The sequence below is a fragment of the Daphnia pulicaria genome, unplaced genomic scaffold, assembly GCF_021234035.1.
Source record: "Daphnia pulicaria isolate SC F1-1A unplaced genomic scaffold, SC_F0-13Bv2 h1tg000233l, whole genome shotgun sequence".
Lineage (NCBI taxonomy): Eukaryota > Metazoa > Arthropoda > Branchiopoda > Diplostraca > Daphniidae > Daphnia > Daphnia pulicaria.
The window spans coordinates 1-26,061 of NW_025804906.1; the positions used below are offsets into that span (position 1 = coordinate 1).

The window sequence follows — 26,061 nt, forward strand, 5'->3', positions numbered from 1 at the left end:
GTTTCCTTCCGCTATTTCACATGGATTTAACGGAAACGGTCCTCAATGACTGTGTTTGATGCTGTCGAGACAGCTACACTCACAGCCTGTTTCACGCTCAGAAACCAGCGTCTTAACTCGTCATCGTGGGTTGAAAGGAGACAAGTTTTCTGGTGGGAAACAAGTCAAGATATACTACAGAAATGATCCTGTGAAGTATGATCTTAAATGCAATGCTATTTTGCAGAACTCTAAATAAGGTTTGTACGATCAATGAGCTTTGGCGTAAATTACAGTGCATAGATCGATATTTCGGAATATTAAATTGAGATTTGCAATACTTGACGCACACAGTACATACATTGTCAGGTCTTGCATTTTGTTCATTTATTGAAACACCGAGAAGCTCTTTAATAGTTATAGAACAAGTGACGAGACCAATTTTGGACACAATAAAGAATCCGCGTGCTCATCAAATCAATTTATTACAGTAATGTATTATCGATTGAGAGCCCATTTATCAGCTGGGTGTTTGGCGTGCACCTATAATCCTTCTTCGGGGAGGCTTGGTAGAGTGGATGGCTTGAGTTTAGGAGCCCTGTTTCGTGATACCGCATGTTGATCAGGTGCCCGCACTAAGCTTGACATCAGCATGGATCTGCTAGAGGAATCTAGTAGGTGCAGGTTAGCTAAGGAGGAGCGTAGTGGGTCAGGAGGGAAACCTAGCAGCCAAAAGTTCCCGTGTTCGGCAGTAGTGGGATCGTGCCAGTGAGTGGGCGTCATGCAACAGCCTCAACAAAATAGCCAAACCTCTATCTTTTTTTTTGTCGTTAAAACTACCGAGATCAAACAAACATGCGTTCTACAATATATGGTATCATTAATCAAAGTCCCAGCAATACCCTTTTCAACTAATACCTAAAGAATACATTATATTCCATGTCTCATCTAACTTGGGGAGCAAAAATAAAATTACACCATGCCAACAGCATCCCGTATTCCCAAGCGGTCACCCATCCAAGTACTAACGGGACCCGACATAGCTTAACTTCCGGGAGCTGACGAGACCGGGTGAGTTCTATGTGGTATGGCCGTTGACATCAATTCAGTCGCCATTACCCGACCATATTCGCCTCTAAATCTAGTTCTAATGCTTGCTTACTTTCTGTTCGAAATACACACCAACCTTAGCCAAACAAACGAGGACATATAAGTACATTTGTCAATGGACAACCGAATATAAAATTTGATAATATTTCCAAACGCCACTATTTTTGGCTAACTGTCATTTTTAATTTTCTCGTTCCGGGGATGTCCGATCAATGAGCCAACAATCCAAGTGTCATAAGGCTAACGATTGCTTCCCTTACTTAGCTTGCGTTGCATAAGGATCTCAGAGTCAGAGAGATTAGATAGAGCTGCCCGAAGAAACCACCAACGTACAAGCCTCTCGGCTGTGCCGTGCGCTTCGCGCTTTACTTAGCTTGCGTTGCATAAGGATCTCAGAGCCAGAGAGATTAGATAGAGCTGCCCGAAGAAACCACCAACGTACAAGCCTCTCGGCAGGAGGGAAACCTAGCAGCCAAAAGTTCCCGTGTTCGGCAGTAGTGGGATCGTGCCAGTGAGTGGGCGTCATGCAACAGCCTCAACAAAATAGCCAAACCTCTATCTTTTTTTTTGTCGTTAAAACTACCGAGATCAAACAAACATGCGTTCTACAATATATGGTATCATTAATCAAAGTCCCAGCAATACCCTTTTCAACTAATACCTAAAGAATACATTATATTCCATGTCTCATCTAACTTGGGGAGCAAAAATAAAATTACACCATGCCAACAGCATCCCGTATTCCCAAGCGGTCACCCATCCAAGTACTAACGGGACCCGACATAGCTTAACTTCCGGGAGCTGACGAGACCGGGTGAGTTCTATGTGGTATGGCCGTTGACATCAATTCAGTCGCCATTACCCGACCATATTCGCCTCTAAATCTAGTTCTAATGCTTGCTTACTTTCTGTTCGAAATACACACCAACCTTAGCCAAACAAACGAGGACATATAAGTACATTTGTCAATGGACAACCGAATATAAAATTTGATAATATTTCCAAACGCCACTATTTTTGGCTAACTGTCATTTTTAATTTTCTCGTTCCGGGGATGTCCGATCAATGAGCCAACAATCCAAGTGTCATAAGGCTAACGATTGCTTCCCTTACTTAGCTTGCGTTGCATAAGGATCTCAGAGTCAGAGAGATTAGATAGAGCTGCCCGAAGAAACCACCAACGTACAAGCCTCTCGGCTGTGCCGTGCGCTTCGCGCTTTACTTAGCTTGCGTTGCATAAGGATCTCAGAGCCAGAGAGATTAGATAGAGCTGCCCGAAGAAACCACCAACGTACAAGCCTCTCGGCTGTGCCGTGCGCTTCGCGCACGGCGTTTCAAATATCTTTCAGCAACAAAGAGGTTGGAGGACGTCTAGTAGCCTCTCGGCTGTGCCGTGCGCTTCGCGCACGGCGTTTCAAATATCTTTCAGCAACAAAGAGGTTGGAGGACGTCTAGTAGGCAATATCCAGTAAAAAATACGTTCCTTCCATTTTCAACTAATGCCAAAATAATACATTGTAGTCCATGTAGTATCACCCATCTTGGGAAGCACTTCAATTCAATTGGATTCACAAAAATAAAATAATTCCATGCCAACAGCATCCCGTATTCCCAAGCGGTCACCCATCCAAGTACTAACGGGACCCGACATAGCTTAACTTCCGGGAGCTGACGAGACCGGGTGAGTTCTATGTGGTATGGCCGTTGACATTAAACTAGACGCAATTACCCGACCATATTCGCCTCTAATCTATTACTTGTGCTTGAGATTTATCTTTTTGAAATACACACTAATCTTACCAAAACCACCGAAAAACTATCAGTTTGTCATTTTACAAATGTTGTCAGTATGTAGTAGTAGAATATCTTTGTTTCCGCATACAGACGTTTTTAATTTTTCATTTATTCAAAGTGCCCAATCAGAAGACCGGGCGTTAAAAAAATAAGTCATATAGACTCATCAATGCTCCTAACCACGGAAATCTTTAGTAAAAGGCGAAAAGATTTATCCGGGTATTGATTAGAAACCAGAGTAAATAACAGTGGTATGCCTTGTATTTATATTCATTTCAAAATTTTGAAGTGCGCTTGTAAGGTTTTTTTTCGAAACATGCGTTTACATATCAAAATCCTTGTGCAATTCTTTATCAATGGGTACAGTTATTTTAAAGTAAATATCATGTATAAAGCTCGTTAACATGTTTTTGAACGAAACAGTTGTGCGCAGTGTTATTTTTGAAAAAAATGAACGATCTTTATGGTACAAGCCCAACACGTAGGTGGTGGGATCAGATGTTTACCCCGACATTCACCCTACAGCGGTTAACAATTTATTGAACTTCCCCTTTAAACATGGTGGAATCTTTTCACCTTGTCATTTGGAATCACCTTTTCAAATATTTTCCCCCGTGTTCACAATGTTCCAACTGACTGATATTAATGGCCTTCAGCGAACGAATTAATCAGCCTTGTCTGACGTGCAATACCAACTAAATGGAAACAAAAATCACTTATACGATTTCACTTTCACCGTTTAATGTTATAAACACACTATGCAACACTCCAATTTTTCTAACTGACTGTAATTTTTTTTTTCTTGTACGCTGAAATGCTCCTGATGGAGCTATCAAAAATTGCCGACGACAAAGATTATTTCACTTCATCGTGGCGGGGTATTGGTTAAAGTTTTCAACTAGCAATAATCACACCTCGGGAGACCCTCATTGGTTATGATATTGCCACTGCGCAAAGCTAAATTATAATCAGAAAAGCAAGTCTACTTAAGCATTTGCTGAATTCGTTCTGCTTGGACGTGTTGGACCAACAATTTCGTTCAGAAATATTCATTTAGATTACCCTAGGCAAATTTTAATTTCCATCTCCCATTGGACTAATACCAACAGGGGACAGTTCATTACATACATGAAATAATTTTTGTCTTAATATCGGGTCAAATACTTGAAATTCTGTAAATGTGTATTTTTCTTCCATACATTTCAACAACTTCCTGCACACACAAAAAAAGGGAGGGGGAATTTCAGGTTTTCATTCCAAATTGTTTTTCACATTATGAACTATTGAAGTGAGCGAGCATTACTTTCCAACCAAACAAAATTTATAGTTAATCTGCGTGTTGACGTGAAAAATCAGTTTTCAGTGCCGTGACCAGGATTCGAACCTGGGTTACTACGGATTTATATCTAGTAGGTACCACAACGTAGGGTCCTAACCACTAGACGATCACGGCCAATCCATTGGCCATGATGATTTATATTAAAATAGCTAAACATGAATTTCATTACTTTGTTGTTTCTTCCCAGAAAGAAAATCTGATGCTTCGCGTATTACCAAGCGGTCAACCCTACCGTTTACTAACGGGACCAGATTTAGTTCAACTTCCGGCAGATGACAAGAATTTTTCTTACATTTATAGTGTGTTCAGGGAACGGCGCGAACGCAGTCCCCCACTACCAAAAATTGTACTCCCGAGTTAATCACATTTGGATTAATCGCAAGGGTCAGCCCATCCTTAGTGCAATGGAAAGGCCTCGCCCTGGAGGAACCACCTTGGTGATCATGGTTGCCTCTGAGCCAGGTAAGTATGATTGTGGATGCTTTTTCACTTTGTTTAATACTTTGTATACAGCAGAACAATATTGACAAAGAGTGTTCAAGTATTTGACTGACGTTTAGAGAATACCACCCACTTTCTTTCATCGACTTGAATTACGAACTCGAGCAAAATATAGTAAATAAAGCTCAGTATTTATTTCATGGTCTTGATCTTTGCAAATACTTTTCAAGAAACAAATTGCTTGTTTTTTTTCATTTGGTCGTCCAATTGGCAAATAAGAAAATAAGAAAATCGACTTTTCATATGAAAATACACGCATCTTCATATTTAAAAAAAAAAACATCACATCGAAAGATGAACAGTACTAATTAGTTAACACAATCAAGTACGTAATTTTTTATGCTTTTCTTGATATTACGAAAAAAATACAATTAGAAAAAATTACAATCATGTCTACATGACAGTTTTGCAATTATACATGGTCTTTTATTATACGGTGCTAAGACAATTTCTGTTTTATTCAATATGTTCTCCCTCATAGAGGGTGAGCCGATCCCGGAGGTACTGCAATACCGGGTCAACCCGTGGCGGGAGCAGTGCAAGCACTGTATTCCCACCGTATGCCAAAAATCAGTTTAATATTCTGGGGTCCATTTGAACCCGTATCAGATATTAAGCTGATAAGAACAGATACTACACTTTGATCTTAGCCAAAAGGCCGAGAAGCGATAATGTTACAAGGATTACTGCCCAAAATAACCACTGAGGTTCAACACATTTCCGGTGGTGTACGAAGAATACTCATATCACTCAAAACATTCAAGAAATGCTATAAAATATTGAGTTGTTCATTTTTCCAGACGCGACCACTTGATGCTTATAAAGTTCATTTTCATTTGTTTTATTATGCTCATACTGTATTAAGGGAGATACAATTTACGCTGAAGGCGTTGCAAATTTTACTCTCGTTATCACACTAGGTCCTTTTTTTTCAGAATATGGCTTTGCCACGCCACCTGACGACAAAAGCTCTGAACGATAATTAATCATGATTAAATAACAATAACTAAAAGAATGCAATACGATCATAAAGTCATGACACATCCTCAAATTGACCAACCTCACTTTCACAATTTATTTTGCCATACAAGCAGATGATTTAAGGACACGAATACCTGGAATTATTATTAAGATTTATCTCTTTAGATTTTCAAGAATTTAAATTTGTTTTATCATCTCAACCACTCTGAACACGCTAGTTTCCTTCCGCTATTTCACATGGATTTAACGGAAACGGTCCTCAATGACTGTGTTTGATGCTGTCGAGACAGCTACACTCACAGCCTGTTTCACGCTCAGAAACCAGCGTCTTAACTCGTCATCGTGGGTTGAAAGGAGACAAGTTTCTGGTGGGAAACAAGTCAAGATATACTACAGAAATGATCCTGTGAAGTATGATCTTAAATGCAATGCTATTTTGCAGAACTCTAAATAAGGTTTGTACGATCAATGAGCTTTGGCGTAAATTACAGTGCATAGATCGATATTTCGGAATATTAAATTGAGATTTGCAATACTTGACGCACACAGTACATACATTGTCAGGTCTTGCATTTTGTTCATTTATTGAAACACCGAGAAGCTCTTTAATAGTTATAGAACAAGTGACGAGACCAATTTTGGACACAATAAAGAATCCGCGTGCTCATCAAATCAATTTATTACAGTAATGTATTATCGATTGAGAGCCCATTTATCAGCTGGGTGTTTGGCGTGCACCTATAATCCTTCTTCGGGGAGGCTTGGTAGAGTGGATGGCTTGAGTTTAGGAGCCCTGTTTCGTGATACCGCATGTTGATCAGGTGCCCGCACTAAGCTTGACATCAGCATGGATCTGCTAGAGGAATCTAGTAGGTGCAGGTTAGCTAAGGAGGAGCGTAGTGGGTCAGGAGGGAAACCTAGCAGCCAAAAGTTCCCGTGTTCGGCAGTAGTGGGATCGTGCCAGTGAGTGGGCGTCATGCAACAGCCTCAACAAAATAGCCAAACCTCTATCTTTTTTTTTGTCGTTAAAACTACCGAGATCAAACAAACATGCGTTCTACAATATATGGTATCATTAATCAAAGTCCCAGCAATACCCTTTTCAACTAATACCTAAAGAATACATTATATTCCATGTCTCATCTAACTTGGGGAGCAAAAATAAAATTACACCATGCCAACAGCATCCCGTATTCCCAAGCGGTCACCCATCCAAGTACTAACGGGACCCGACATAGCTTAACTTCCGGGAGCTGACGAGACCGGGTGAGTTCTATGTGGTATGGCCGTTGACATCAATTCAGTCGCCATTACCCGACCATATTCGCCTCTAAATCTAGTTCTAATGCTTGCTTACTTTCTGTTCGAAATACACACCAACCTTAGCCAAACAAACGAGGACATATAAGTACATTTGTCAATGGACAACCGAATATAAAATTTGATAATATTTCCAAACGCCACTATTTTTGGCTAACTGTCATTTTTAATTTTCTCGTTCCGGGGATGTCCGATCAATGAGCCAACAATCCAAGTGTCATAAGGCTAACGATTGCTTCCCTTACTTAGCTTGCGTTGCATAAGGATCTCAGAGTCAGAGAGATTAGATAGAGCTGCCCGAAGAAACCACCAACGTACAAGCCTCTCGGCTGTGCCGTGCGCTTCGCGCTTTACTTAGCTTGCGTTGCATAAGGATCTCAGAGCCAGAGAGATTAGATAGAGCTGCCCGAAGAAACCACCAACGTACAAGCCTCTCGGCAGGAGGGAAACCTAGCAGCCAAAAGTTCCCGTGTTCGGCAGTAGTGGGATCGTGCCAGTGAGTGGGCGTCATGCAACAGCCTCAACAAAATAGCCAAACCTCTATCTTTTTTTTTGTCGTTAAAACTACCGAGATCAAACAAACATGCGTTCTACAATATATGGTATCATTAATCAAAGTCCCAGCAATACCCTTTTCAACTAATACCTAAAGAATACATTATATTCCATGTCTCATCTAACTTGGGGAGCAAAAATAAAATTACACCATGCCAACAGCATCCCGTATTCCCAAGCGGTCACCCATCCAAGTACTAACGGGACCCGACATAGCTTAACTTCCGGGAGCTGACGAGACCGGGTGAGTTCTATGTGGTATGGCCGTTGACATCAATTCAGTCGCCATTACCCGACCATATTCGCCTCTAAATCTAGTTCTAATGCTTGCTTACTTTCTGTTCGAAATACACACCAACCTTAGCCAAACAAACGAGGACATATAAGTACATTTGTCAATGGACAACCGAATATAAAATTTGATAATATTTCCAAACGCCACTATTTTTGGCTAACTGTCATTTTTAATTTTCTCGTTCCGGGGATGTCCGATCAATGAGCCAACAATCCAAGTGTCATAAGGCTAACGATTGCTTCCCTTACTTAGCTTGCGTTGCATAAGGATCTCAGAGTCAGAGAGATTAGATAGAGCTGCCCGAAGAAACCACCAACGTACAAGCCTCTCGGCTGTGCCGTGCGCTTCGCGCTTTACTTAGCTTGCGTTGCATAAGGATCTCAGAGCCAGAGAGATTAGATAGAGCTGCCCGAAGAAACCACCAACGTACAAGCCTCTCGGCAGGAGGGAAACCTAGCAGCCAAAAGTTCCCGTGTTCGGCAGTAGTGGGATCGTGCCAGTGAGTGGGCGTCATGCAACAGCCTCAACAAAATAGCCAAACCTCTATCTTTTTTTTTGTCGTTAAAACTACCGAGATCAAACAAACATGCGTTCTACAATATATGGTATCATTAATCAAAGTCCCAGCAATACCCTTTTCAACTAATACCTAAAGAATACATTATATTCCATGTCTCATCTAACTTGGGGAGCAAAAATAAAATTACACCATGCCAACAGCATCCCGTATTCCCAAGCGGTCACCCATCCAAGTACTAACGGGACCCGACATAGCTTAACTTCCGGGAGCTGACGAGACCGGGTGAGTTCTATGTGGTATGGCCGTTGACATCAATTCAGTCGCCATTACCCGACCATATTCGCCTCTAAATCTAGTTCTAATGCTTGCTTACTTTCTGTTCGAAATACACACCAACCTTAGCCAAACAAACGAGGACATATAAGTACATTTGTCAATGGACAACCGAATATAAAATTTGATAATATTTCCAAACGCCACTATTTTTGGCTAACTGTCATTTTTAATTTTCTCGTTCCGGGGATGTCCGATCAATGAGCCAACAATCCAAGTGTCATAAGGCTAACGATTGCTTCCCTTACTTAGCTTGCGTTGCATAAGGATCTCAGAGTCAGAGAGATTAGATAGAGCTGCCCGAAGAAACCACCAACGTACAAGCCTCTCGGCTGTGCCGTGCGCTTCGCGCTTTACTTAGCTTGCGTTGCATAAGGATCTCAGAGCCAGAGAGATTAGATAGAGCTGCCCGAAGAAACCACCAACGTACAAGCCTCTCGGCAGGAGGGAAACCTAGCAGCCAAAAGTTCCCGTGTTCGGCAGTAGTGGGATCGTGCCAGTGAGTGGGCGTCATGCAACAGCCTCAACAAAATAGCCAAACCTCTATCTTTTTTTTTGTCGTTAAAACTACCGAGATCAAACAAACATGCGTTCTACAATATATGGTATCATTAATCAAAGTCCCAGCAATACCCTTTTCAACTAATACCTAAAGAATACATTATATTCCATGTCTCATCTAACTTGGGGAGCAAAAATAAAATTACACCATGCCAACAGCATCCCGTATTCCCAAGCGGTCACCCATCCAAGTACTAACGGGACCCGACATAGCTTAACTTCCGGGAGCTGACGAGACCGGGTGAGTTCTATGTGGTATGGCCGTTGACATCAATTCAGTCGCCATTACCCGACCATATTCGCCTCTAAATCTAGTTCTAATGCTTGCTTACTTTCTGTTCGAAATACACACCAACCTTAGCCAAACAAACGAGGACATATAAGTACATTTGTCAATGGACAACCGAATATAAAATTTGATAATATTTCCAAACGCCACTATTTTTGGCTAACTGTCATTTTTAATTTTCTCGTTCCGGGGATGTCCGATCAATGAGCCAACAATCCAAGTGTCATAAGGCTAACGATTGCTTCCCTTACTTAGCTTGCGTTGCATAAGGATCTCAGAGTCAGAGAGATTAGATAGAGCTGCCCGAAGAAACCACCAACGTACAAGCCTCTCGGCTGTGCCGTGCGCTTCGCGCTTTACTTAGCTTGCGTTGCATAAGGATCTCAGAGCCAGAGAGATTAGATAGAGCTGCCCGAAGAAACCACCAACGTACAAGCCTCTCGGCTGTGCCGTGCGCTTCGCGCACGGCGTTTCAAATATCTTTCAGCAACAAAGAGGTTGGAGGACGTCTAGTAGCCTCTCGGCTGTGCCGTGCGCTTCGCGCACGGCGTTTCAAATATCTTTCAGCAACAAAGAGGTTGGAGGACGTCTAGTAGGCAATATCCAGTAAAAAATACGTTCCTTCCATTTTCAACTAATGCCAAAATAATACATTGTAGTCCATGTAGTATCACCCATCTTGGGAAGCACTTCAATTCAATTGGATTCACAAAAATAAAATAATTCCATGCCAACAGCATCCCGTATTCCCAAGCGGTCACCCATCCAAGTACTAACGGGACCCGACATAGCTTAACTTCCGGGAGCTGACGAGACCGGGTGAGTTCTATGTGGTATGGCCGTTGACATTAAACTAGACGCAATTACCCGACCATATTCGCCTCTAATCTATTACTTGTGCTTGAGATTTATCTTTTTGAAATACACACTAATCTTACCAAAACCACCGAAAAACTATCAGTTTGTCATTTTACAAATGTTGTCAGTATGTAGTAGTAGAATATCTTTGTTTCCGCATACAGACGTTTTTAATTTTTCATTTATTCAAAGTGCCCAATCAGAAGACCGGGCGTTAAAAAAATAAGTCATATAGACTCATCAATGCTCCTAACCACGGAAATCTTTAGTAAAAGGCGAAAGATTTATCCGGGTATTGATTAGAAACCAGAGTAAATAACAGTGGTATGCCTTGTATTTATATTCATTTCAAAATTTTGAAGTGCGCTTGTAAGGTTTTTTTTCGAAACATGCGTTTACATATCAAAATCCTTGTGCAATTCTTTATCAATGGGTACAGTTATTTTAAAGTAAATATCATGTATAAAGCTCGTTAACATGTTTTTGAACGAAACAGTTGTGCGCAGTGTTATTTTTGAAAAAAATGAACGATCTTTATGGTACAAGCCCAACACGTAGGTGGTGGGATCAGATGTTTACCCCGACATTCACCCTACAGCGGTTAACAATTTATTGAACTTCCCCTTTAAACATGGTGGAATCTTTTCACCTTGTCATTTGGAATCACCTTTTCAAATATTTTCCCCGTGTTCACAATGTTCCAACTGACTGATATTAATGGCCTTCAGCGAACGAATTAATCAGCCTTGTCTGACGTGCAATACCAACTAAATGGAAACAAAAATCACTTATACGATTTCACTTTCACCGTTTAATGTTATAAACACACTATGCAACACTCCAATTTTTCTAACTGACTGTAATTTTTTTTTTCTTGTACGCTGAAATGCTCCTGATGGAGCTATCAAAAATTGCCGACGACAAAGATTATTTCACTTCATCGTGGCGGGGTATTGGTTAAAGTTTTCAACTAGCAATAATCACACCTCGGGAGACCCTCATTGGTTATGATATTGCCACTGCGCAAAGCTAAATTATAATCAGAAAAGCAAGTCTACTTAAGCATTTGCTGAATTCGTTCTGCTTGGACGTGTTGGACCAACAATTTCGTTCAGAAATATTCATTTAGATTACCCTAGGCAAATTTTAATTTCCATCTCCCATTGGACTAATACCAACAGGGGACAGTTCATTACATACATGAAATAATTTTTGTCTTAATATCGGGTCAAATACTTGAAATTCTGTAAATGTGTATTTTTCTTCCATACATTTCAACAACTTCCTGCACACACAAAAAAAGGGAGGGGGAATTTCAGGTTTTCATTCCAAATTGTTTTTCACATTATGAACTATTGAAGTGAGCGAGCATTACTTTCCAACCAAACAAAATTTATAGTTAATCTGCGTGTTGACGTGAAAAATCAGTTTTCAGTGCCGTGACCAGGATTCGAACCTGGGTTACTACGGATTTATATCTAGTAGGTACCACAACGTAGGGTCCTAACCACTAGACGATCACGGCCAATCCATTGGCCATGATGATTTATATTAAAATAGCTAAACATGAATTTCATTACTTTGTTGTTTCTTCCCAGAAAGAAAATCTGATGCTTCGCGTATTACCAAGCGGTCAACCCTACCGTTTACTAACGGGACCAGATTTAGTTCAACTTCCGGCAGATGACAAGAATTTTTCTTACATTTATAGTGTGTTCAGGGAACGGCGCGAACGCAGTCCCCCACTACCAAAAATTGTACTCCCGAGTTAATCACATTTGGATTAATCGCAAGGGTCAGCCCATCCTTAGTGCAATGGAAAGGCCTCGCCCTGGAGGAACCACCTTGGTGATCATGGTTGCCTCTGAGCCAGGTAAGTATGATTGTGGATGCTTTTTCACTTTGTTTAATACTTTGTATACAGCAGAACAATATTGACAAAGAGTGTTCAAGTATTTGACTGACGTTTAGAGAATACCACCCACTTTCTTTCATCGACTTGAATTACGAACTCGAGCAAAATATAGTAAATAAAGCTCAGTATTTATTTCATGGTCTTGATCTTTGCAAATACTTTTCAAGAAACAAATTGCTTGTTTTTTTTCATTTGGTCGTCCAATTGGCAAATAAGAAAATAAGAAAATCGACTTTTCATATGAAAATACACGCATCTTCATATTTAAAAAAAAAAACATCACATCGAAAGATGAACAGTACTAATTAGTTAACACAATCAAGTACGTAATTTTTTATGCTTTTCTTGATATTACGAAAAAAATACAATTAGAAAAAATTACAATCATGTCTACATGACAGTTTTGCAATTATACATGGTCTTTTATTATACGGTGCTAAGACAATTTCTGTTTTATTCAATATGTTCTCCCTCATAGAGGGTGAGCCGATCCCGGAGGTACTGCAATACCGGGTCAACCCGTGGCGGGAGCAGTGCAAGCACTGTATTCCCACCGTATGCCAAAAATCAGTTTAATATTCTGGGGTCCATTTGAACCCGTATCAGATATTAAGCTGATAAGAACAGATACTACACTTTGATCTTAGCCAAAAGGCCGAGAAGCGATAATGTTACAAGGATTACTGCCCAAAATAACCACTGAGGTTCAACACATTTCCGGTGGTGTACGAAGAATACTCATATCACTCAAAACATTCAAGAAATGCTATAAAATATTGAGTTGTTCATTTTTCCAGACGCGACCACTTGATGCTTATAAAGTTCATTTTCATTTGTTTTATTATGCTCATACTGTATTAAGGGAGATACAATTTACGCTGAAGGCGTTGCAAATTTTACTCTCGTTATCACACTAGGTCCTTTTTTTTCAGAATATGGCTTTGCCACGCCACCTGACGACAAAAGCTCTGAACGATAATTAATCATGATTAAATAACAATAACTAAAAGAATGCAATACGATCATAAAGTCATGACACATCCTCAAATTGACCAACCTCACTTTCACAATTTATTTTGCCATACAAGCAGATGATTTAAGGACACGAATACCTGGAATTATTATTAAGATTTATCTCTTTAGATTTTCAAGAATTTAAATTTGTTTTATCATCTCAACCACTCTGAACACGCTAGTTTCCTTCCGCTATTTCACATGGATTTAACGGAAACGGTCCTCAATGACTGTGTTTGATGCTGTCGAGACAGCTACACTCACAGCCTGTTTCACGCTCAGAAACCAGCGTCTTAACTCGTCATCGTGGGTTGAAAGGAGACAAGTTTCTGGTGGGAAACAAGTCAAGATATACTACAGAAATGATCCTGTGAAGTATGATCTTAAATGCAATGCTATTTTTCAGAACTCTAAATAAGGTTTGTACGATCAATGAGCTTTGGCGTAAATTACAGTGCATAGATCGATATTTCGGAATATTAAATTGAGATTTGCAATACTTGACGCACACAGTACATACATTGTCAGGTCTTGCATTTTGTTCATTTATTGAAACACCGAGAAGCTCTTTAATAGTTATAGAACAAGTGACGAGACCAATTTTGGACACAATAAAGAATCCGCGTGCTCATCAAATCAATTTATTACAGTAATGTATTATCGATTGAGAGCCCATTTATCAGCTGGGTGTTTGGCGTGCACCTATAATCCTTCTTCGGGGAGGCTTGGTAGAGTGGATGGCTTGAGTTTAGGAGCCCTGTTTCGTGATACCGCATGTTGATCAGGTGCCCGCACTAAGCTTGACATCAGCATGGATCTGCTAGAGGAATCTAGTAGGTGCAGGTTAGCTAAGGAGGAGCGTAGTGGGTCAGGAGGGAAACCTAGCAGCCAAAAGTTCCCGTGTTCGGCAGTAGTGGGATCGTGCCAGTGAGTGGGCGTCATGCAACAGCCTCAACAAAATAGCCAAACCTCTATCTTTTTTTTTGTCGTTAAAACTACCGAGATCAAACAAACATGCGTTCTACAATATATGGTATCATTAATCAAAGTCCCAGCAATACCCTTTTCAACTAATACCTAAAGAATACATTATATTCCATGTCTCATCTAACTTGGGGAGCAAAAATAAAATTACACCATGCCAACAGCATCCCGTATTCCCAAGCGGTCACCCATCCAAGTACTAACGGGACCCGACATAGCTTAACTTCCGGGAGCTGACGAGACCGGGTGAGTTCTATGTGGTATGGCCGTTGACATCAATTCAGTCGCCATTACCCGACCATATTCGCCTCTAAATCTAGTTCTAATGCTTGCTTACTTTCTGTTCGAAATACACACCAACCTTAGCCAAACAAACGAGGACATATAAGTACATTTGTCAATGGACAACCGAATATAAAATTTGATAATATTTCCAAACGCCACTATTTTTGGCTAACTGTCATTTTTAATTTTCTCGTTCCGGGGATGTCCGATCAATGAGCCAACAATCCAAGTGTCATAAGGCTAACGATTGCTTCCCTTACTTAGCTTGCGTTGCATAAGGATCTCAGAGTCAGAGAGATTAGATAGAGCTGCCCGAAGAAACCACCAACGTACAAGCCTCTCGGCTGTGCCGTGCGCTTCGCGCTTTACTTAGCTTGCGTTGCATAAGGATCTCAGAGCCAGAGAGATTAGATAGAGCTGCCCGAAGAAACCACCAACGTACAAGCCTCTCGGCAGGAGGGAAACCTAGCAGCCAAAAGTTCCCGTGTTCGGCAGTAGTGGGATCGTGCCAGTGAGTGGGCGTCATGCAACAGCCTCAACAAAATAGCCAAACCTCTATCTTTTTTTTTGTCGTTAAAACTACCGAGATCAAACAAACATGCGTTCTACAATATATGGTATCATTAATCAAAGTCCCAGCAATACCCTTTTCAACTAATACCTAAAGAATACATTATATTCCATGTCTCATCTAACTTGGGGAGCAAAAATAAAATTACACCATGCCAACAGCATCCCGTATTCCCAAGCGGTCACCCATCCAAGTACTAACGGGACCCGACATAGCTTAACTTCCGGGAGCTGACGAGACCGGGTGAGTTCTATGTGGTATGGCCGTTGACATCAATTCAGTCGCCATTACCCGACCATATTCGCCTCTAAATCTAGTTCTAATGCTTGCTTACTTTCTGTTCGAAATACACACCAACCTTAGCCAAACAAACGAGGACATATAAGTACATTTGTCAATGGACAACCGAATATAAAATTTGATAATATTTCCAAACGCCACTATTTTTGGCTAACTGTCATTTTTAATTTTCTCGTTCCGGGGATGTCCGATCAATGAGCCAACAATCCAAGTGTCATAAGGCTAACGATTGCTTCCCTTACTTAGCTTGCGTTGCATAAGGATCTCAGAGTCAGAGAGATTAGATAGAGCTGCCCGAAGAAACCACCAACGTACAAGCCTCTCGGCTGTGCCGTGCGCTTCGCGCTTTACTTAGCTTGCGTTGCATAAGGATCTCAGAGCCAGAGAGATTAGATAGAGCTGCCCGAAGAAACCACCAACGTACAAGCCTCTCGGCTGTGCCGTGCGCTTCGCGCACGGCGTTTCAAATATCTTTCAGCAACAAAGAGGTTGGAGGACGTCTAGTAGCCTCTCGGCTGTGCCGTGCGCTTCGCGCACGGCGTTTCAAATATCTTTCAGCAACAAAGAGGTTGGAGGACGTCTAGTAGGCAATATCCAGTAAAAAATACGTTCCTTCCATTTTCAACTAATGCCAAAATAATACATTGTAGTCCATGTAGTATCACCCATCTTGGGAAGCACTTCAATTCAATTGGATTCACAAAAATAAAATAATTCCATGCCAACAGCATCCCGTATTCCCAAGCGGTCACCCATCCAAGTACTAACGGGACCCGACATAGCTTAACTTCCGGGAGCTGACGAGACCGGGTGAGTTCTATGTGGTATGGCCGTTGACATTAAACTAGACGCAATTACCCGACCATATTCGCCTCTAATCTATTACTTGTGCTTGAGATTTATCTTTTTGAAATACACACTAATCTTACCAAAACCACCGAAAAACTATCAGTTTGTCATTTTACAAATGTTGTCAGTATGTAGTAGTAGAATATCTTTGTTTCCGCATACAGACGTTTTTAATTTTTCATTTATTCAAAGTGCCCAATCAGAAGACCGGGCGTTAAAAAAATAAGTCATATAGACTCATCAATGCTCCTAACCACGGAAATCTTTAGTAAAAGGCGAAAGATTTATCCGGGTATTGATTAGAAACCAGAGTAAATAACAGTGGTATGCCTTGTATTTATATTCATTTCAAAATTTTGAAGTGCGCTTGTAAGGTTTTTTTTCGAAACATGCGTTTACATATCAAAATCCTTGTGCAATTCTTTATCAATGGGTACAGTTATTTTAAAGTAAATATCATGTATAAAGCTCGTTAACATGTTTTTGAACGAAACAGTTGTGCGCAGTGTTATTTTTGAAAAAAATGAACGATCTTTATGGTACAAGCCCAACACGTAGGTGGTGGGATCAGATGTTTACCCCGACATTCACCCTACAGCGGTTAACAATTTATTGAACTTCCCCTTTAAACATGGTGGAATCTTTTCACCTTGTCATTTGGAATCACCTTTTCAAATATTTTCCCCGTGTTCACAATGTTCCAACTGACTGATATTAATGGCCTTCAGCGAACGAATTAATCAGCCTTGTCTGACGTGCAATACCAACTAAATGGAAACAAAAATCACTTATACGATTTCACTTTCACCGTTTAATGTTATAAACACACTATGCAACACTCCAATTTTTCTAACTGACTGTAATTTTTTTTTTCTTGTACGCTGAAATGCTCCTGATGGAGCTATCAAAAATTGCCGACGACAAAGATTATTTCACTTCATCGTGGCGGGGTATTGGTTAAAGTTTTCAACTAGCAATAATCACACCTCGGGAGACCCTCATTGGTTATGATATTGCCACTGCGCAAAGCTAAATTATAATCAGAAAAGCAAGTCTACTTAAGCATTTGCTGAATTCGTTCTGCTTGGACGTGTTGGACCAACAATTTCGTTCAGAAATATTCATTTAGATTACCCTAGGCAAATTTTAATTTCCATCTCCCATTGGACTAATACCAACAGGGGACAGTTCATTACATACATGAAATAATTTTTGTCTTAATATCGGGTCAAATACTTGAAATTCTGTAAATGTGTATTTTTCTTCCATACATTTCAACAACTTCCTGCACACACAAAAAAAGGGAGGGGGAATTTCAGGTTTTCATTCCAAATTGTTTTTCACATTATGAACTATTGAAGTGAGCGAGCATTACTTTCCAACCAAACAAAATTTATAGTTAATCTGCGTGTTGACGTGAAAAATCAGTTTTCAGTGCCGTGACCAGGATTCGAACCTGGGTTACTACGGATTTATATCTAGTAGGTACCACAACGTAGGGTCCTAACCACTAGACGATCACGGCCAATCCATTGGCCATGATGATTTATATTAAAATAGCTAAACATGAATTTCATTACTTTGTTGTTTCTTCCCAGAAAGAAAATCTGATGCTTCGCGTATTACCAAGCGGTCAACCCTACCGTTTACTAACGGGACCAGATTTAGTTCAACTTCCGGCAGATGACAAGAATTTTTCTTACATTTATAGTGTGTTCAGGGAACGGCGCGAACGCAGTCCCCCACTACCAAAAATTGTACTCCCGAGTTAATCACATTTGGATTAATCGCAAGGGTCAGCCCATCCTTAGTGCAATGGAAAGGCCTCGCCCTGGAGGAACCACCTTGGTGATCATGGTTGCCTCTGAGCCAGGTAAGTATGATTGTGGATGCTTTTTCACTTTGTTTAATACTTTGTATACAGCAGAACAATATTGACAAAGAGTGTTCAAGTATTTGACTGACGTTTAGAGAATACCACCCACTTTCTTTCATCGACTTGAATTACGAACTCGAGCAAAATATAGTAAATAAAGCTCAGTATTTATTTCATGGTCTTGATCTTTGCAAATACTTTTCAAGAAACAAATTGCTTGTTTTTTTTCATTTGGTCGTCCAATTGGCAAATAAGAAAATAAGAAAATCGACTTTTCATATGAAAATACACGCATCTTCATATTTAAAAAAAAAAACATCACATCGAAAGATGAACAGTACTAATTAGTTAACACAATCAAGTACGTAATTTTTTATGCTTTTCTTGATATTACGAAAAAAATACAATTAGAAAAAATTACAATCATGTCTACATGACAGTTTTGCAATTATACATGGTCTTTTATTATACGGTGCTAAGACAATTTCTGTTTTATTCAATATGTTCTCCCTCATAGAGGGTGAGCCGATCCCGGAGGTACTGCAATACCGGGTCAACCCGTGGCGGGAGCAGTGCAAGCACTGTATTCCCACCGTATGCCAAAAATCAGTTTAATATTCTGGGGTCCATTTGAACCCGTATCAGATATTAAGCTGATAAGAACAGATACTACACTTTGATCTTAGCCAAAAGGCCGAGAAGCGATAATGTTACAAGGATTACTGCCCAAAATAACCACTGAGGTTCAACACATTTCCGGTGGTGTACGAAGAATACTCATATCACTCAAAACATTCAAGAAATGCTATAAAATATTGAGTTGTTCATTTTTCCAGACGCGACCACTTGATGCTTATAAAGTTCATTTTCATTTGTTTTATTATGCTCATACTGTATTAAGGGAGATACAATTTACGCTGAAGGCGTTGCAAATTTTACTCTCGTTATCACACTAGGTCCTTTTTTTTCAGAATATGGCTTTGCCACGCCACCTGACGACAAAAGCTCTGAACGATAATTAATCATGATTAAATAACAATAACTAAAAGAATGCAATACGATCATAAAGTCATGACACATCCTCAAATTGACCAACCTCACTTTCACAATTTATTTTGCCATACAAGCAGATGATTTAAGGACACGAATACCTGGAATTATTATTAAGATTTATCTCTTTAGATTTTCAAGAATTTAAATTTGTTTTATCATCTCAACCACTCTGAACACGCTAGTTTCCTTCCGCTATTTCACATGGATTTAACGGAAACGGTCCTCAATGACTGTGTTTGATGCTGTCGAGACAGCTACACTCACAGCCTGTTTCACGCTCAGAAACCAGCGTCTTAACTCGTCATCGTGGGTTGAAAGGAGACAAGTTTCTGGTGGGAAACAAGTCAAGATATACTACAGAAATGATCCTGTGAAGTATGATCTTAAATGCAATGCTATTTTGCAGAACTCTAAATAAGGTTTGTACGATCAATGAGCTTTGGCGTAAATTACAGTGCATAGATCGATATTTCGGAATATTAAATTGAGATTTGCAATACTTGACGCACACAGTACATACATTGTCAGGTCTTGCATTTTGTTCATTTATTGAAACACCGAGAAGCTCTTTAATAGTTATAGAACAAGTGACGAGACCAATTTTGGACACAATAAAGAATCCGCGTGCTCATCAAATCAATTTATTACAGTAATGTATTATCGATTGAGAGCCCATTTATCAGCTGGGTGTTTGGCGTGCACCTATAATCCTTCTTCGGGGAGGCTTGGTAGAGTGGATGGCTTGAGTTTAGGAGCCCTGTTTCGTGATACCGCATGTTGATCAGGTGCCCGCACTAAGCTTGACATCAGCATGGATCTGCTAGAGGAATCTAGTAGGTGCAGGTTAGCTAAGGAGGAGCGTAGTGGGTCAGGAGGGAAACCTAGCAGCCAAAAGTTCCCGTGTTCGGCAGTAGTGGGATCGTGCCAGTGAGTGGGCGTCATGCAACAGCCTCAACAAAATAGCCAAACCTCTATCTTTTTTTTTGTCGTTAAAACTACCGAGATCAAACAAACATGCGTTCTACAATATATGGTATCATTAATCAAAGTCCCAGCAATACCCTTTTCAACTAATACCTAAAGAATACATTATATTCCATGTCTCATCTAACTTGGGGAGCAAAAATAAAATTACACCATGCCAACAGCATCCCGTATTCCCAAGCGGTCACCCATCCAAGTACTAACGGGACCCGACATAGCTTAACTTCCGGGAGCTGACGAGACCGGGTGAGTTCTATGTGGTATGGCCGTTGACATCAATTCAGTCGCCATTACCCGACCATATTCGCCTCTAAATCTAGTTCTAATGCTTGCTTACTTTCTGTTCGAAATACACACCAACCTTAGCCAAACAAACGAGGACATATAAGTACATTTGTCAATGGACAACCGAATATAAAATTTGATAATATTTCCAAACGCCACTATTTTTGGCTAACTGTCATTTTTAATTTTCTCGTTCCGGGGATGTCCGATCAATGAGCCAACAATCCAAGTGTCATAAGGCTAACGATTGCTTCCCTTACTTAGCTTGCGTTGCATAAGGATCTCAGAGTCAGAGAGATTAGATAGAGCTGCCCGAAGAAACCACCAACGTACAAGCCTCTCGGCTGTGCCGTGCGCTTCGCGCTTTACTTAGCTTGCGTTGCATAAGGATCTCAGAGCCAGAGAGATTAGATAGAGCTGCCCGAAGAAACCACCAACGTACAAGCCTCTCGGCAGGAGGGAAACCTAGCAGCCAAAAGTTCCCGTGTTCGGCAGTAGTGGGATCGTGCCAGTGAGTGGGCGTCATGCAACAGCCTCAACAAAATAGCCAAACCTCTATCTTTTTTTTTGTCGTTAAAACTACCGAGATCAAACAAACATGCGTTCTACAATATATGGTATCATTAATCAAAGTCCCAGCAATACCCTTTTCAACTAATACCTAAAGAATACATTATATTCCATGTCTCATCTAACTTGGGGAGCAAAAATAAAATTACACCATGCCAACAGCATCCCGTATTCCCAAGCGGTCACCCATCCAAGTACTAACGGGACCCGACATAGCTTAACTTCCGGGAGCTGACGAGACCGGGTGAGTTCTATGTGGTATGGCCGTTGACATCAATTCAGTCGCCATTACCCGACCATATTCGCCTCTAAATCTAGTTCTAATGCTTGCTTACTTTCTGTTCGAAATACACACCAACCTTAGCCAAACAAACGAGGACATATAAGTACATTTGTCAATGGACAACCGAATATAAAATTTGATAATATTTCCAAACGCCACTATTTTTGGCTAACTGTCATTTTTAATTTTCTCGTTCCGGGGATGTCCGATCAATGAGCCAACAATCCAAGTGTCATAAGGCTAACGATTGCTTCCCTTACTTAGCTTGCGTTGCATAAGGATCTCAGAGTCAGAGAGATTAGATAGAGCTGCCCGAAGAAACCACCAACGTACAAGCCTCTCGGCTGTGCCGTGCGCTTCGCGCTTTACTTAGCTTGCGTTGCATAAGGATCTCAGAGCCAGAGAGATTAGATAGAGCTGCCCGAAGAAACCACCAACGTACAAGCCTCTCGGCAGGAGGGAAACCTAGCAGCCAAAAGTTCCCGTGTTCGGCAGTAGTGGGATCGTGCCAGTGAGTGGGCGTCATGCAACAGCCTCAACAAAATAGCCAAACCTCTATCTTTTTTTTTGTCGTTAAAACTACCGAGATCAAACAAACATGCGTTCTACAATATATGGTATCATTAATCAAAGTCCCAGCAATACCCTTTTCAACTAATACCTAAAGAATACATTATATTCCATGTCTCATCTAACTTGGGGAGCAAAAATAAAATTACACCATGCCAACAGCATCCCGTATTCCCAAGCGGTCACCCATCCAAGTACTAACGGGACCCGACATAGCTTAACTTCCGGGAGCTGACGAGACCGGGTGAGTTCTATGTGGTATGGCCGTTGACATCAATTCAGTCGCCATTACCCGACCATATTCGCCTCTAAATCTAGTTCTAATGCTTGCTTACTTTCTGTTCGAAATACACACCAACCTTAGCCAAACAAACGAGGACATATAAGTACATTTGTCAATGGACAACCGAATATAAAATTTGATAATATTTCCAAACGCCACTATTTTTGGCTAACTGTCATTTTTAATTTTCTCGTTCCGGGGATGTCCGATCAATGAGCCAACAATCCAAGTGTCATAAGGCTAACGATTGCTTCCCTTACTTAGCTTGCGTTGCATAAGGATCTCAGAGTCAGAGAGATTAGATAGAGCTGCCCGAAGAAACCACCAACGTACAAGCCTCTCGGCTGTGCCGTGCGCTTCGCGCTTTACTTAGCTTGCGTTGCATAAGGATCTCAGAGCCAGAGAGATTAGATAGAGCTGCCCGAAGAAACCACCAACGTACAAGCCTCTCGGCTGTGCCGTGCGCTTCGCGCACGGCGTTTCAAATATCTTTCAGCAACAAAGAGGTTGGAGGACGTCTAGTAGCCTCTCGGCTGTGCCGTGCGCTTCGCGCACGGCGTTTCAAATATCTTTCAGCAACAAAGAGGTTGGAGGACGTCTAGTAGGCAATATCCAGTAAAAAATACGTTCCTTCCATTTTCAACTAATGCCAAAATAATACATTGTAGTCCATGTAGTATCACCCATCTTGGGAAGCACTTCAATTCAATTGGATTCACAAAAATAAAATAATTCCATGCCAACAGCATCCCGTATTCCCAAGCGGTCACCCATCCAAGTACTAACGGGACCCGACATAGCTTAACTTCCGGGAGCTGACGAGACCGGGTGAGTTCTATGTGGTATGGCCGTTGACATTAAACTAGACGCAATTACCCGACCATATTCGCCTCTAATCTATTACTTGTGCTTGAGATTTATCTTTTTGAAATACACACTAATCTTACCAAAACCACCGAAAAACTATCAGTTTGTCATTTTACAAATGTTGTCAGTATGTAGTAGTAGAATATCTTTGTTTCCGCATACAGACGTTTTTAATTTTTCATTTATTCAAAGTGCCCAATCAGAAGACCGGGCGTTAAAAAAATAAGTCATATAGACTCATCAATGCTCCTAACCACGGAAATCTTTAGTAAAAGGCGAAAGATTTATCCGGGTATTGATTAGAAACCAGAGTAAATAACAGTGGTATGCCTTGTATTTATATTCATTTCAAAATTTTGAAGTGCGCTTGTAAGGTTTTTTTTCGAAACATGCGTTTACATATCAAAATCCTTGTGCAATTCTTTATCAATGGGTACAGTTATTTTAAAGTAAATATCATGTATAAAGCTCGTTAACATGTTTTTGAACGAAACAGTTGTGCGCAGTGTTATTTTTGAAAAAAATGAACGATCTTTATGGTACAAGCCCAACACGTAGGTGGTGGGATCAGATGTTTACCCCGACATTCACCCTACAGCGGTTAACAATTTATTGAACTTCCCCTTTAAACATGGTGGAATCTTTTCACCTTGTCATTTGGAATCACCTTTTCAAATATTTTCCCCGTGTTCACAATGTTCCAACTGACTGATATTAATGGCCTTCAGCGAACGAATTAATCAGCCTTGTCTGACGTGCAATACCAACTAAATGGAAACAAAAATCACTTATACGATTTCACTTTCACCGTTTAATGTTATAAACACACTATGCAACACTCCAATTTTTCTAACTGACTGTAATTTTTTTTTTCTTGTACGCTGAAATGCTCCTGATGGAGCTATCAAAAATTGCCGACGACAAAGATTATTTCACTTCATCGTGGCGGGGTATTGGTTAAAGTTTTCAACTAGCAATAATCACACCTCGGGAGACCCTCATTGGTTATGATATTGCCACTGCGCAAAGCTAAATTATAATCAGAAAAGCAAGTCTACTTAAGCATTTGCTGAATTCGTTCTGCTTGGACGTGTTGGACCAACAATTTCGTTCAGAAATATTCATTTAGATTACCCTAGGCAAATTTTAATTTCCATCTCCCATTGGACTAATACCAACAGGGGACAGTTCATTACATACATGAAATAATTTTTGTCTTAATATCGGGTCAAATACTTGAAATTCTGTAAATGTGTATTTTTCTTCCATACATTTCAACAACTTCCTGCACACACAAAAAAAGGGAGGGGGAATTTCAGGTTTTCATTCCAAATTGTTTTTCACATTATGAACTATTGAAGTGAGCGAGCATTACTTTCCAACCAAACAAAATTTATAGTTAATCTGCGTGTTGACGTGAAAAATCAGTTTTCAGTGCCGTGACCAGGATTCGAACCTGGGTTACTACGGATTTATATCTAGTAGGTACCACAACGTAGGGTCCTAACCACTAGACGATCACGGCCAATCCATTGGCCATGATGATTTATATTAAAATAGCTAAACATGAATTTCATTACTTTGTTGTTTCTTCCCAGAAAGAAAATCTGATGCTTCGCGTATTACCAAGCGGTCAACCCTACCGTTTACTAACGGGACCAGATTTAGTTCAACTTCCGGCAGATGACAAGAATTTTTCTTACATTTATAGTGTGTTCAGGGAACGGCGCGAACGCAGTCCCCCACTACCAAAAATTGTACTCCCGAGTTAATCACATTTGGATTAATCGCAAGGGTCAGCCCATCCTTAGTGCAATGGAAAGGCCTCGCCCTGGAGGAACCACCTTGGTGATCATGGTTGCCTCTGAGCCAGGTAAGTATGATTGTGGATGCTTTTTCACTTTGTTTAATACTTTGTATACAGCAGAACAATATTGACAAAGAGTGTTCAAGTATTTGACTGACGTTTAGAGAATACCACCCACTTTCTTTCATCGACTTGAATTACGAACTCGAGCAAAATATAGTAAATAAAGCTCAGTATTTATTTCATGGTCTTGATCTTTGCAAATACTTTTCAAGAAACAAATTGCTTGTTTTTTTTCATTTGGTCGTCCAATTGGCAAATAAGAAAATAAGAAAATCGACTTTTCATATGAAAATACACGCATCTTCATATTTAAAAAAAAAAAACATCACATCGAAAGATGAACAGTACTAATTAGTTAACACAATCAAGTACGTAATTTTTTATGCTTTTCTTGATATTACGAAAAAAATACAATTAGAAAAAATTACAATCATGTCTACATGACAGTTTTGCAATTATACATGGTCTTTTATTATACGGTGCTAAGACAATTTCTGTTTTATTCAATATGTTCTCCCTCATAGAGGGTGAGCCGATCCCGGAGGTACTGCAATACCGGGTCAACCCGTGGCGGGAGCAGTGCAAGCACTGTATTCCCACCGTATGCCAAAAATCAGTTTAATATTCTGGGGTCCATTTGAACCCGTATCAGATATTAAGCTGATAAGAACAGATACTACACTTTGATCTTAGCCAAAAGGCCGAGAAGCGATAATGTTACAAGGATTACTGCCCAAAATAACCACTGAGGTTCAACACATTTCCGGTGGTGTACGAAGAATACTCATATCACTCAAAACATTCAAGAAATGCTATAAAATATTGAGTTGTTCATTTTTCCAGACGCGACCACTTGATGCTTATAAAGTTCATTTTCATTTGTTTTATTATGCTCATACTGTATTAAGGGAGATACAATTTACGCTGAAGGCGTTGCAAATTTTACTCTCGTTATCACACTAGGTCCTTTTTTTTCAGAATATGGCTTTGCCACGCCACCTGACGACAAAAGCTCTGAACGATAATTAATCATGATTAAATAACAATAACTAAAAGAATGCAATACG

At 40.3% G+C, this 26,061-nt stretch overlaps 38 non-coding genes and 1 pseudogene across 38 annotated transcripts; all 39 read right to left on the reverse strand.

Annotated features, from left to right (window-relative positions):
- On the reverse strand, positions 1–205 carry LOC124320008 (annotated as a pseudogene; the record flags this gene model as incomplete).
- A 754-nt stretch (positions 206–959) lies between these two features.
- On the reverse strand, positions 960–1,078 carry LOC124319982. The gene has a single exon (XR_006913674.1). It is a non-coding gene; the product is annotated as a 5S ribosomal RNA (ribosomal RNA).
- Positions 1,079–1,812: 734 nt separating this feature from the next.
- Positions 1,813–1,931, reverse strand: LOC124319994. Its single transcript, XR_006913686.1, has one exon. It is a non-coding gene; the product is annotated as a 5S ribosomal RNA (ribosomal RNA).
- A 748-nt stretch (positions 1,932–2,679) lies between these two features.
- Positions 2,680–2,798, reverse strand: LOC124320006. The gene has a single exon (XR_006913698.1). It is a non-coding gene; the product is annotated as a 5S ribosomal RNA (ribosomal RNA).
- A 203-nt stretch (positions 2,799–3,001) lies between these two features.
- LOC124320017 lies at positions 3,002–3,125 on the reverse strand. The gene has a single exon (XR_006913708.1). It is a non-coding gene; the product is annotated as a U5 spliceosomal RNA (small nuclear RNA).
- Positions 3,126–3,700: 575 nt separating this feature from the next.
- Positions 3,701–3,842, reverse strand: LOC124320009. Its single transcript, XR_006913701.1, has one exon. It is a non-coding gene; the product is annotated as a U4 spliceosomal RNA (small nuclear RNA).
- Positions 3,843–4,246: 404 nt separating this feature from the next.
- On the reverse strand, positions 4,247–4,336 carry Trnah-gug. Its single transcript is given in 2 exon segments — positions 4,247–4,281; positions 4,300–4,336. It is a non-coding gene; the product is annotated as a tRNA-His (tRNA).
- Positions 4,337–4,528: 192 nt separating this feature from the next.
- LOC124319995 lies at positions 4,529–4,692 on the reverse strand. The gene has a single exon (XR_006913687.1). It is a non-coding gene; the product is annotated as a U1 spliceosomal RNA (small nuclear RNA).
- A 510-nt stretch (positions 4,693–5,202) lies between these two features.
- Positions 5,203–5,393, reverse strand: LOC124319999. The gene has a single exon (XR_006913692.1). It is a non-coding gene; the product is annotated as a U2 spliceosomal RNA (small nuclear RNA).
- Positions 5,394–5,903: 510 nt separating this feature from the next.
- Positions 5,904–6,125, reverse strand: LOC124320004. The gene has a single exon (XR_006913696.1). It is a non-coding gene; the product is annotated as a small nucleolar RNA U3 (small nucleolar RNA).
- Positions 6,126–6,879: 754 nt separating this feature from the next.
- Positions 6,880–6,998, reverse strand: LOC124320018. The gene has a single exon (XR_006913710.1). It is a non-coding gene; the product is annotated as a 5S ribosomal RNA (ribosomal RNA).
- Positions 6,999–7,732: 734 nt separating this feature from the next.
- Positions 7,733–7,851, reverse strand: LOC124320019. Its single transcript, XR_006913711.1, has one exon. It is a non-coding gene; the product is annotated as a 5S ribosomal RNA (ribosomal RNA).
- Positions 7,852–8,585: 734 nt separating this feature from the next.
- Positions 8,586–8,704, reverse strand: LOC124319983. Its single transcript, XR_006913675.1, has one exon. It is a non-coding gene; the product is annotated as a 5S ribosomal RNA (ribosomal RNA).
- Positions 8,705–9,438: 734 nt separating this feature from the next.
- On the reverse strand, positions 9,439–9,557 carry LOC124319984. The gene has a single exon (XR_006913676.1). It is a non-coding gene; the product is annotated as a 5S ribosomal RNA (ribosomal RNA).
- A 748-nt stretch (positions 9,558–10,305) lies between these two features.
- LOC124319985 lies at positions 10,306–10,424 on the reverse strand. The gene has a single exon (XR_006913678.1). It is a non-coding gene; the product is annotated as a 5S ribosomal RNA (ribosomal RNA).
- Positions 10,425–10,627: 203 nt separating this feature from the next.
- Positions 10,628–10,750, reverse strand: LOC124320014. The gene has a single exon (XR_006913705.1). It is a non-coding gene; the product is annotated as a U5 spliceosomal RNA (small nuclear RNA).
- A 574-nt stretch (positions 10,751–11,324) lies between these two features.
- LOC124320010 lies at positions 11,325–11,466 on the reverse strand. Its single transcript, XR_006913702.1, has one exon. It is a non-coding gene; the product is annotated as a U4 spliceosomal RNA (small nuclear RNA).
- Positions 11,467–11,870: 404 nt separating this feature from the next.
- On the reverse strand, positions 11,871–11,960 carry Trnah-gug. Its single transcript is given in 2 exon segments — positions 11,871–11,905; positions 11,924–11,960. It is a non-coding gene; the product is annotated as a tRNA-His (tRNA).
- Positions 11,961–12,152: 192 nt separating this feature from the next.
- Positions 12,153–12,316, reverse strand: LOC124319996. Its single transcript, XR_006913689.1, has one exon. It is a non-coding gene; the product is annotated as a U1 spliceosomal RNA (small nuclear RNA).
- A 510-nt stretch (positions 12,317–12,826) lies between these two features.
- On the reverse strand, positions 12,827–13,017 carry LOC124320000. Its single transcript, XR_006913693.1, has one exon. It is a non-coding gene; the product is annotated as a U2 spliceosomal RNA (small nuclear RNA).
- A 510-nt stretch (positions 13,018–13,527) lies between these two features.
- LOC124320005 lies at positions 13,528–13,749 on the reverse strand. Its single transcript, XR_006913697.1, has one exon. It is a non-coding gene; the product is annotated as a small nucleolar RNA U3 (small nucleolar RNA).
- Positions 13,750–14,503: 754 nt separating this feature from the next.
- LOC124319986 lies at positions 14,504–14,622 on the reverse strand. Its single transcript, XR_006913679.1, has one exon. It is a non-coding gene; the product is annotated as a 5S ribosomal RNA (ribosomal RNA).
- Positions 14,623–15,356: 734 nt separating this feature from the next.
- On the reverse strand, positions 15,357–15,475 carry LOC124319987. Its single transcript, XR_006913680.1, has one exon. It is a non-coding gene; the product is annotated as a 5S ribosomal RNA (ribosomal RNA).
- Positions 15,476–16,223: 748 nt separating this feature from the next.
- On the reverse strand, positions 16,224–16,342 carry LOC124319988. The gene has a single exon (XR_006913681.1). It is a non-coding gene; the product is annotated as a 5S ribosomal RNA (ribosomal RNA).
- Positions 16,343–16,545: 203 nt separating this feature from the next.
- LOC124320015 lies at positions 16,546–16,668 on the reverse strand. Its single transcript, XR_006913706.1, has one exon. It is a non-coding gene; the product is annotated as a U5 spliceosomal RNA (small nuclear RNA).
- A 574-nt stretch (positions 16,669–17,242) lies between these two features.
- On the reverse strand, positions 17,243–17,384 carry LOC124320011. Its single transcript, XR_006913703.1, has one exon. It is a non-coding gene; the product is annotated as a U4 spliceosomal RNA (small nuclear RNA).
- Positions 17,385–17,788: 404 nt separating this feature from the next.
- Trnah-gug lies at positions 17,789–17,878 on the reverse strand. The gene is given in 2 exon segments: positions 17,789–17,823; positions 17,842–17,878. It is a non-coding gene; the product is annotated as a tRNA-His (tRNA).
- Positions 17,879–18,070: 192 nt separating this feature from the next.
- On the reverse strand, positions 18,071–18,234 carry LOC124319997. Its single transcript, XR_006913690.1, has one exon. It is a non-coding gene; the product is annotated as a U1 spliceosomal RNA (small nuclear RNA).
- Positions 18,235–18,744: 510 nt separating this feature from the next.
- LOC124320002 lies at positions 18,745–18,935 on the reverse strand. Its single transcript, XR_006913694.1, has one exon. It is a non-coding gene; the product is annotated as a U2 spliceosomal RNA (small nuclear RNA).
- A 510-nt stretch (positions 18,936–19,445) lies between these two features.
- Positions 19,446–19,667, reverse strand: LOC124320007. Its single transcript, XR_006913700.1, has one exon. It is a non-coding gene; the product is annotated as a small nucleolar RNA U3 (small nucleolar RNA).
- A 754-nt stretch (positions 19,668–20,421) lies between these two features.
- LOC124319989 lies at positions 20,422–20,540 on the reverse strand. Its single transcript, XR_006913682.1, has one exon. It is a non-coding gene; the product is annotated as a 5S ribosomal RNA (ribosomal RNA).
- A 734-nt stretch (positions 20,541–21,274) lies between these two features.
- On the reverse strand, positions 21,275–21,393 carry LOC124319991. Its single transcript, XR_006913683.1, has one exon. It is a non-coding gene; the product is annotated as a 5S ribosomal RNA (ribosomal RNA).
- A 734-nt stretch (positions 21,394–22,127) lies between these two features.
- LOC124319992 lies at positions 22,128–22,246 on the reverse strand. Its single transcript, XR_006913684.1, has one exon. It is a non-coding gene; the product is annotated as a 5S ribosomal RNA (ribosomal RNA).
- A 748-nt stretch (positions 22,247–22,994) lies between these two features.
- Positions 22,995–23,113, reverse strand: LOC124319993. The gene has a single exon (XR_006913685.1). It is a non-coding gene; the product is annotated as a 5S ribosomal RNA (ribosomal RNA).
- Positions 23,114–23,316: 203 nt separating this feature from the next.
- On the reverse strand, positions 23,317–23,439 carry LOC124320016. Its single transcript, XR_006913707.1, has one exon. It is a non-coding gene; the product is annotated as a U5 spliceosomal RNA (small nuclear RNA).
- A 574-nt stretch (positions 23,440–24,013) lies between these two features.
- Positions 24,014–24,155, reverse strand: LOC124320013. Its single transcript, XR_006913704.1, has one exon. It is a non-coding gene; the product is annotated as a U4 spliceosomal RNA (small nuclear RNA).
- Positions 24,156–24,559: 404 nt separating this feature from the next.
- On the reverse strand, positions 24,560–24,649 carry Trnah-gug. The gene is given in 2 exon segments: positions 24,560–24,594; positions 24,613–24,649. It is a non-coding gene; the product is annotated as a tRNA-His (tRNA).
- Positions 24,650–24,841: 192 nt separating this feature from the next.
- On the reverse strand, positions 24,842–25,005 carry LOC124319998. Its single transcript, XR_006913691.1, has one exon. It is a non-coding gene; the product is annotated as a U1 spliceosomal RNA (small nuclear RNA).
- A 511-nt stretch (positions 25,006–25,516) lies between these two features.
- On the reverse strand, positions 25,517–25,707 carry LOC124320003. Its single transcript, XR_006913695.1, has one exon. It is a non-coding gene; the product is annotated as a U2 spliceosomal RNA (small nuclear RNA).
- Positions 25,708–26,061: the final 354 nt, after the last annotated feature.